The sequence below is a fragment of the Ambystoma mexicanum genome, chromosome 11 (genome assembly GCF_040938575.1).
Source record: "Ambystoma mexicanum isolate Mex_15411 chromosome 11, UKY_AmexF1_1, whole genome shotgun sequence".
NCBI classification, from domain to species: domain Eukaryota; kingdom Metazoa; phylum Chordata; class Amphibia; order Caudata; family Ambystomatidae; genus Ambystoma; species Ambystoma mexicanum.
Genome location: NC_090934.1, coordinates 1,196,045,324 through 1,196,053,258, shown reverse-complemented (window position 1 = coordinate 1,196,053,258; position 7,935 = coordinate 1,196,045,324).

Sequence of the window (7,935 nt, the reverse complement as noted above, 5' to 3'; positions counted from 1 at the left end):
CGGTAGACTGCCGGGTTGTCTTGAATATCCGGGACTAGAAAAATGGAAGACTGGAGCGCTACCGTTAAGGTGTTCTGAAGGGTGTTGCTGCAGTGCCTTGATGACCCAGGGCTAGATGGCTGAGGTTCCGAAGCGAGCGCACAGGAAGGGTGCTCTGTGAGGGATAGGAGCGAAGGCACAGACTCTGGCTGTTTGTATGTTCAGTAGGTAACAGGGAGAATGTAACAAACACGAGCGCAAGGATCCCAGGAGCAGCGAAGTGGAAGAGGGAAGCAGAGGAGCCGAAGAAAACATCAGTCCAGGAAGGGAAAGGGTGAAAGCAAAGAGCAGCAAGGAGGAGTGGAGGGAAGGGACAGGAGAGAGGTACAGGAGATGGTAGAGCACAGAAAAACGGAAAAAGGAAGGAAAAGGGAATCCTAGAAGGAAACAGAAGGCAAAGGAAGATAGACAAGGCAGAACGCGAAGTGATACAACGGGAGCAAAGCAACAGAGTGAAATGACAAAGTTGCAATGCGCTGAACCCAGAGAGGGGCGGGGCTAAATACGGAAGCCAAGCAACAGGACAGAAAAGACCAGAGCGGTAAGCCAGGAAGTAGGAAGAGAGACCTGGAACATCCTAATGGCGCAGCCAACGCCAAGCGTTACAATGCCTCCAGCGGGGACCGGGAGCCGGCGGCGTGACAGTATACCCCCACCCTAGGGACGCCCCCCTATGGCTTGTCCGGGAAAAGGCAGTGAAACCTCAAAACCAATGCAGGGGCATGCACATGAGAAACCGGCTCCCTGGAGTCTTCTGAATGGGGATAGCCTTTCCAATGGATGAGGTATTCCAGACGGTCCTGCCGATAGCAGGAGTCCAAAACGGAGGCCACCTCATACTCCTCCAGAGGAATATCAGTAGGCACTGGGTCCCGGGACGAAGGGCGATGAAAGGGGTCCACCTTGTATTCCCTTAAGAGAGACAAATGAAATACAGGGTGAAGGCGGTGCATGTGTTTGGGTAGCAAAAGGCGGAAGGCAACAGGATTGATCCTGCGAAGTATGGGAAAGGGGCCCAGGAACCGGGGTGACAATTTAGAGGGATGTAGCCAGCGAGGTAGGTACTTCGTGGATAACCATACCTTAGTACCCCTCTGCCAATCGGGAGAAGATAAGCACTTGGGATTGCTCTGGGAACAGTAGCGCTGGCTGCTTGCCTGTAGGCTCTTGACGTCAGTCTTATGAGCTTCTGCTATACTGGTGAGTAACAAATCCACAGAAGGAGTGACAGATGGAGGGAAAGACAGAGCAGGAGTAAAGCTGGGATGATACCCATAGGAACAATAGAAAGGACTGAAGCCAGTGGCGCTGTGAATGGAGTTGTTGTAGGCAAATTCTGCGGTGGGAAGCAGGCTAACCCAATTGTCCTGTTGACTGTTAGTGAAGCATCGAAGATACTGTTCAAGGGTGGCATTGGTCCTTTCTGTCTGCCCATTAGTCTGTGGATGAAAACCTGATGACAAGGCGCGCTCAATGCCCAGCCTTTCACAAAGTTCTTTCCAGAAGCGAGAAGTATATTGAGGGCTTCTGTCAGAGATGATCTTATCCGGAGTGCCTTGCAAGCGAAAAGTCTCTTTAGCAAACACTGCCGCCATTTCTGCTGCGGTAGGTAAACCCGCTAAGGGTGTGAAGTGGGCCATCTTGGTAAAGCAGTCTACCGTAACCATAATACAAGAACACCCTTCTGAAGGCGGCAGATCCACTATGAAATCGGTCAAGATAAGACTCCAAGGTCTTTTAGGCACTTCTTCCTGCTGCAGGAAACCGATAGATTTTTTAATGGAATGCTTTGACCGACAGCATACCGGACAGGAGTAGACATAAGAGGTGACTTCCTTGGTCATGTTGAGCCACCAAAATCTACGTCGTAGCAGTTCCAGAGGGTTCTTTACCTCTCTGTTTCCTGCCACTGGATCATCATGGCACCATCTCAACGCTGTTAGACGGGTCTGCGTATTGGGCAAGAATAAGCATTGTTGCTTGAAGCCTAGACCATCCTGGATAAAAATGTCTTTGGAGCGTAGAGTAGCAGGGGGAATCTCAGCAGACTGCGTGGCCTTGCATACATCCTCCAAGAAAGAATCTACTGAGCTGATGATCTTGACATCAGGGAGCATTAGACTGGGGGGATCTTTCGAAATTACGCCCGGATATGGTCTTCTTGAGAGGGCGTCTGCTAGGACGTTCTTAGACCCTGGCAAGTAGGTAAAAAAAAAGTCAAATTGAGTAAAGATGTGTGCCCATCGGGCCTGGCGTGAATTAACGCATTCTATGTTCTGTAAGACCTTGAGTTTTTATGGTCCGTTCTTATTTAGAAAGGGTGGTTAGCCCCATGTAAGAGGTGACGCCATTCCTCACAAGCGGATTTCATGGCTAATAGTTCTTTTTTGTTGACAGAGTAATGGGTCTGGCTGTCATTTAAGGTTTTAGACAGGTAGGCCACGGGGTATTCTACACCGGCATGTTCTTGCAAGAGGGTGGCACCCAGGGCTGCTGATGAGGCATCAGTCTCTACTATGAACCTTAACCTCTGGTCAGGTTGGCGAAGAATGGGAGCAGAGCAGAAATCCTCTTTCAACAGCTGAAAGGCCTGATTAGCCTCTGGGGTCCATGTAAATGGTGTTGATGATTAAATGAGTAGCCTTGTTATGGGAAGTACTTTATCGGAAAAGCCTTGGATAAATTTGCGATAAAAATTTGCAAGCCCTAGGAACCTATGCACCTCCTTGACGGAACCGGGAGTGGGCCAAAGCAGTATTGCTTCTATCTTGACAGGATCCATCCGAATGCCCTCCGAAGAAAGTATGAAACCAAGGTAAGTAACCTCAGTAGCTCCGAACACACATTTCTCTGCATTAGCCTTTAGGTGATTGTCTTGTAACCTTTGGAGAACCTGGCGAAGATGTGTAGTGTGGATCTGAGCATTCTTCGAAAACACCAGGATGTCATCCAGGTAGACAATGACACAATGGAATAGGAGGTCACAGAAGGTGCGGTCCATAAAGCGCTGAAAAATGGATGCCGCGTTGACCAGGCCGAATGGCATAACGCAGTACTCGTAATGCCCAAATGGGGTGCGGAATGCGGTCTTCCACTCATCTCCTGAATGAATTCGTAGACGGTGGTAGGCTCTTCGAAGATCGATCTTGGAAAACACCTTGGCTCCTTGAACTGCCTCCAGAATGTCCCTGATAAGTGGCATAGGATATCGATCCCTTATCGTAACTTGGTTGAGGCCCCTGTCGTCAATGCATGGTCGCAGTTCACTCGATCCTTTCTTAGGGACAAAGAACAGAGAGGCTCCAGCAGGAGAGTGGGAGTGCTGAATAAGTCTGTGGTATAAGTTTAAGTTGAGATACTCCTTAAGGGCCTCCTTCTCTTTCAAAGAAAGAGAAAACATGCACCCAAAAGGGACTACTGCATTGGGCAGAAGGGTGATGTGGCAGTCCTCTGGTCGGTGGGGAGGTAACTCTTGAGGGCCATCATTCTAGAACACCTCCTGATACTGCAGATACTCCTTGGGAACACTGTTCACCTTTAGAACATCCATTTTAAGAGATGGATCAGGAAGAGTATGGACCGTAGCAGACATGGTTTGTACAGAGCAGGACTGTCGACAATACTTGGATGTGAAAGTCAGTTGATTCTTCGCCCAATCTATAGTAGGGTTATGTTTCCGCAACCGGGAAACCCCCAGGATAATCGGGAAGTGTGCGGCTCTGATTAAGTCAAATTGGATGGTCTCGGTGTGATGGAGCACCTTCATTACCATAGGGGAAGTGGTGTGTGTGATGAGACCGGAACTTAAAGGCTTTCCATCGACACCCTCCACCTTTTGGTCCACCTCTTTCTCCAAACGGCCGATGCCAGTCTTGTCAGCCCAGATGACATCCATAAAGCATCCTGCCATCCCACAATCTAGCAGAGCTAAGACTTCAAAGGTTTGTTGGGAGAGACATAGTTGGACTCTGACAACCATGAGACGGTTGTCCTAGGTGGAGTTGGCTGGAGTTACAGATAATGACACAAAGGGACCAGAGAATCCCCCTCGGTAACTTGCCCCCACTAGTTCCGAGGTGTGGTGTTTCCCGACCGTCGGGGTGGCACATCAGGACAGTCCCTCAAAATGTGTGCGTTTGATCCACAGTACATGCACAGGTTGTTGTCCCTGAGTCGTTTTCATTCTTCAGCTGTGAGTGGTCCACGAGTGGTCCCAATCTGCATGGGTTCTTCTTTGTTCAAACAGGTAGGATTGGGGCAGGACGGGCTGGGCTCAGTCAGGATTGGGAACCCACGATGCTCCCCACGCTCTGAACGCCTCTCTGATAGGCAAAAATCCAGCTGGATGACAGTAGCCCAAAGATCTGTAAGTGTGGCAGGCCGGGTAATCAGTGTTTCCCTGGCGAATATCCAGTAATTGTTCACTGGCTACCAAGGCAGTCTCTTGTCTTTCGAAAGCCAGTTTGAACTGGGCTGTGAAACCAGAATAATCTTGTAGTAAAGGACTGGCACTGGTCACCAGTGGGATAGCCCAGGATAGGGCGTTCCCCATCAAATTGGAAATCAGAAATCCTATGCGGGCTTGGTTCGATGCGTAGGTCTGAGGTCTGAAAGTGTAGTAGATGATACAAGCTTCCATAAACTCCTTGAATTTGTTAGGCGAACCATCATATTTTCCACAGGATAAGGGCATAGGAGGAAGGTCACTTCGGGACTGCTCAAAATGGTCTATCCTCTGCCTAAGAGCAGTATTCTCAGTTTTGACAGCCTGTAATTCCTGCGTCAAATTATGCACAACTGAAAGAAGCTCTTGCACCTGTTCCGGGGTAGCCATTGATCTATCCTCTGGTCGTTGCAAACTGTCAGGATTAGCCGTGATAGGTGGGTTGTCAGTAATATCAATGTCCACCTCCCCTTCCTCCTCACCTGATCCTTCTGAGGATGCTTCTCGCCGGGTAAGCTTCTTTGTTTTCTTTCTTTTTGAGAAGAGATACGGTCGCCCGCGGTAGGAAGCCACCCTGATTCCCTGCTAAACAGGGAAGCAGTGGGCCCCCTTTACGCAGACACCAATCGGAGAGGAAAAAAAGCAGTAGCTTAAAAAAAAAACCTCTCTGTGTTGGTTGATACGGTAGACAGCCAGGTTGTCTTAAATTTCCGGGACTAGAAGAATGGAAGACCGGAGCGCATCCGTTAAGGTGTTCTGAAGGATGTTGCTGCAGTGCCTTGATGACCCAGGGCTAGATGGCTGAAGTTCCGAAGCGAGCGCACAGGAAGGGTGCTCTGTGAGGGATAGGAGTGAATGCACAGACTCTGGCAGTTTGTACGTTCAGTAGGTAACAGGGAGAACGTAACAAACACATGAGCGCAAGGATCCCAGGAGCAGCGAAGTGGAAGAGGGAAGCCAAGGAGCCGAAGAAAACAGTAGTCCAGGAAGGGAAAGGGCGAAAGCAACGAGCAGCAAGGAGGAGTGGAGGCAAGGGAGAGGAGAGAGGTACAGGAGAAGGCAGAGCGTAGAACAACGGAAAAAGGAAGGAAAAGGGAATCCTGGAAGAAAACGGAAGGCAAAGGAAGATAGACAAGGCGGAACGCGAAGCGATACAATGGGAGCAAAGCAACAGAGCAAAATGACAAAGTTGCAACGCGCCGAACCCAGAGAGGGTCGGGGCTAAATACGGAAGCCAAGCAACAGGACAGAAAAGACTAGAGCGATAAGCCAGAAAGTAGGAAGAGAGACCTGGAACATCCTAATGGCGCCGCCAACGCCAAGCGTTCCAAAGCCTCCAGCGGGGACCGGGAGCCGGTGGCGTGACAACTGCAGAGTGGTGTGTTGCAATTTATACAGAGCACTGTTGCCTTCGTGGGATATGGACCAAAAGCCTTTTATCGCTTTCAAGGTAGCTGTTGGGATGTTGTGTCCTACAGAAGTAGGCTGTGTGGTTACAGTATTGTTTGAGGAAGATGAGGTGGAGGAAGACAGCCTACTACTTGCTAAGAAAGGAACAACCTTTCTGAGAGCAGTGCATTGGTTGGATTGGGTGTGGCGGCGCATGGAGATGGTCCCGTAGGAGTACAGTCCAGGTAGTCCGTGACTGAGTACAACGTTGCACTCCCAACAGTGGTAAAGAACTGCCACACCCATGATTCTCTCTGGGTGCTAGAGGTAGGCACTTCTACCTCATCTTCCTGGTCCTCTTCATTGTCTTTTAAAGTATTGTGCTTTTTTTGTTGTGTAGTTCCTCCAGCTGGTGGTTGTAGTGGCTCTTGGGAGGAGGGCTGGTAATACCTAATGTCATTTCTAAGATAAATACCTGTTTTGCTAATATTCTTCCCACTATGTGCTCTGTGCTAGATTGCTAATGGATAATGAGTAAGAATAGTTGTAAATTGTGAGCTTGAAAGTTCCTAGATCAGCAGAAAATGCAGTTCCGAACTGTTCGCGAAGCACAGACCCATTCGCTAAGTGCAGACGTGTTCGAAAACATGTAAACACACTGCACGCAAGCGCATGGTCACGTGACACTGTCTGAAAAGTATGCTATGATGTCAGATGTTCGCGAATGTCGACGAATACAAAAACAATAGAAAAAGTTACAAAAAGTGTATAGAAGTGCTAGAAGGTGTGGAATGGCAGAGTTTTAAGGTGAAACTTTGTAAATTGGACAAAGATTTTGAAATATTGGGGTAAGTATGATATTAGTAAATTGTAGGAAATTAAGGGTGCACTGGTAAAAACCTATGAAATTCACTGAAAAAAACATTGTTAAAGGGACGTTATGGTTAAGTTGAACTAATAAAGCCTATGAAATTCAATGAAAAAACGTTGTTAAAGGGATGTTATGGTTACAAGTAAAACTGAAAAACCTCAGAAATTTGCCAGTTACGGTAAGCTAAGCAACCATAACTCGCGCCACCACCGTGCACTGCTAAGACTAACGCCCAGGACATGAAATATGACATTACAAATGTCATTGATGACATCACTGATGACATCACAAGTTCAATTAATTTTAATAAACAGTCCCTACAAAGGGATGCGTTTATAATGTTGGAAACAAGATGTTAGGGGTGATTGGGAGAACTATCATGAACTACTTAATGCATTAAAGAATGTACTCATGTAAACAAATCATTATATTCTAGTTGTGTTGATAGTAGAGGAACCTAATCATACATAATATATGCAATGGTTGCAGCATGCACCATAGAGATACAATATTTTTAATCTGGTAATTTCCAATAGTAAAATAATACATTCTAGCTTATGAGAGTTTTGAGTAATGTTAAACATGCAATAAATAGGTAACAGATAGCGAGCCAGTACAAACTTCACACCATCAAGCTACTACACAGATGGCAATATGATCCACATAGAATGTCAAAGATGTTCCAGTTAACGAGTCCCCTATGCTTGTGCCAATGAGGTGAGAGGGTGGATTATTGGCATATGTGGTGGGGAGGCCCCCGTATTAAGATGTTTTGGGAATGAGTTTTTGGGATGGATCAGGGAACTGGACGGGATCCAACGCACCACTGGACCCCTCCTCGCACTGTATGGGATGAAGGAGTGTGAGGGGGATCTCAGGAGAATGACAGGGGTAGCAGCGCCACTCCTACTGGCTGCACGGGCCTACCTCCTGATGCAATGGAAAGCAGCTATGGTACCGGGAAAGAAAGATCGGATAAATGTGGCCACTAATATCTGTATAATGGAAAAAATCACTGCAGCCCTCCATGGGAAATCTACTCAGTATGAACTGCTATGGGGCGGGTTTATGAATAAATATGTGTCCAATACCTGAGGGGAAGGATTGTATACAGAGTCAATGAGCCAAACCTTTGCGGCCTACTGATCTACATCAGGGAGATGTCTCACCCGAGAAGGCCCATAATGTATCT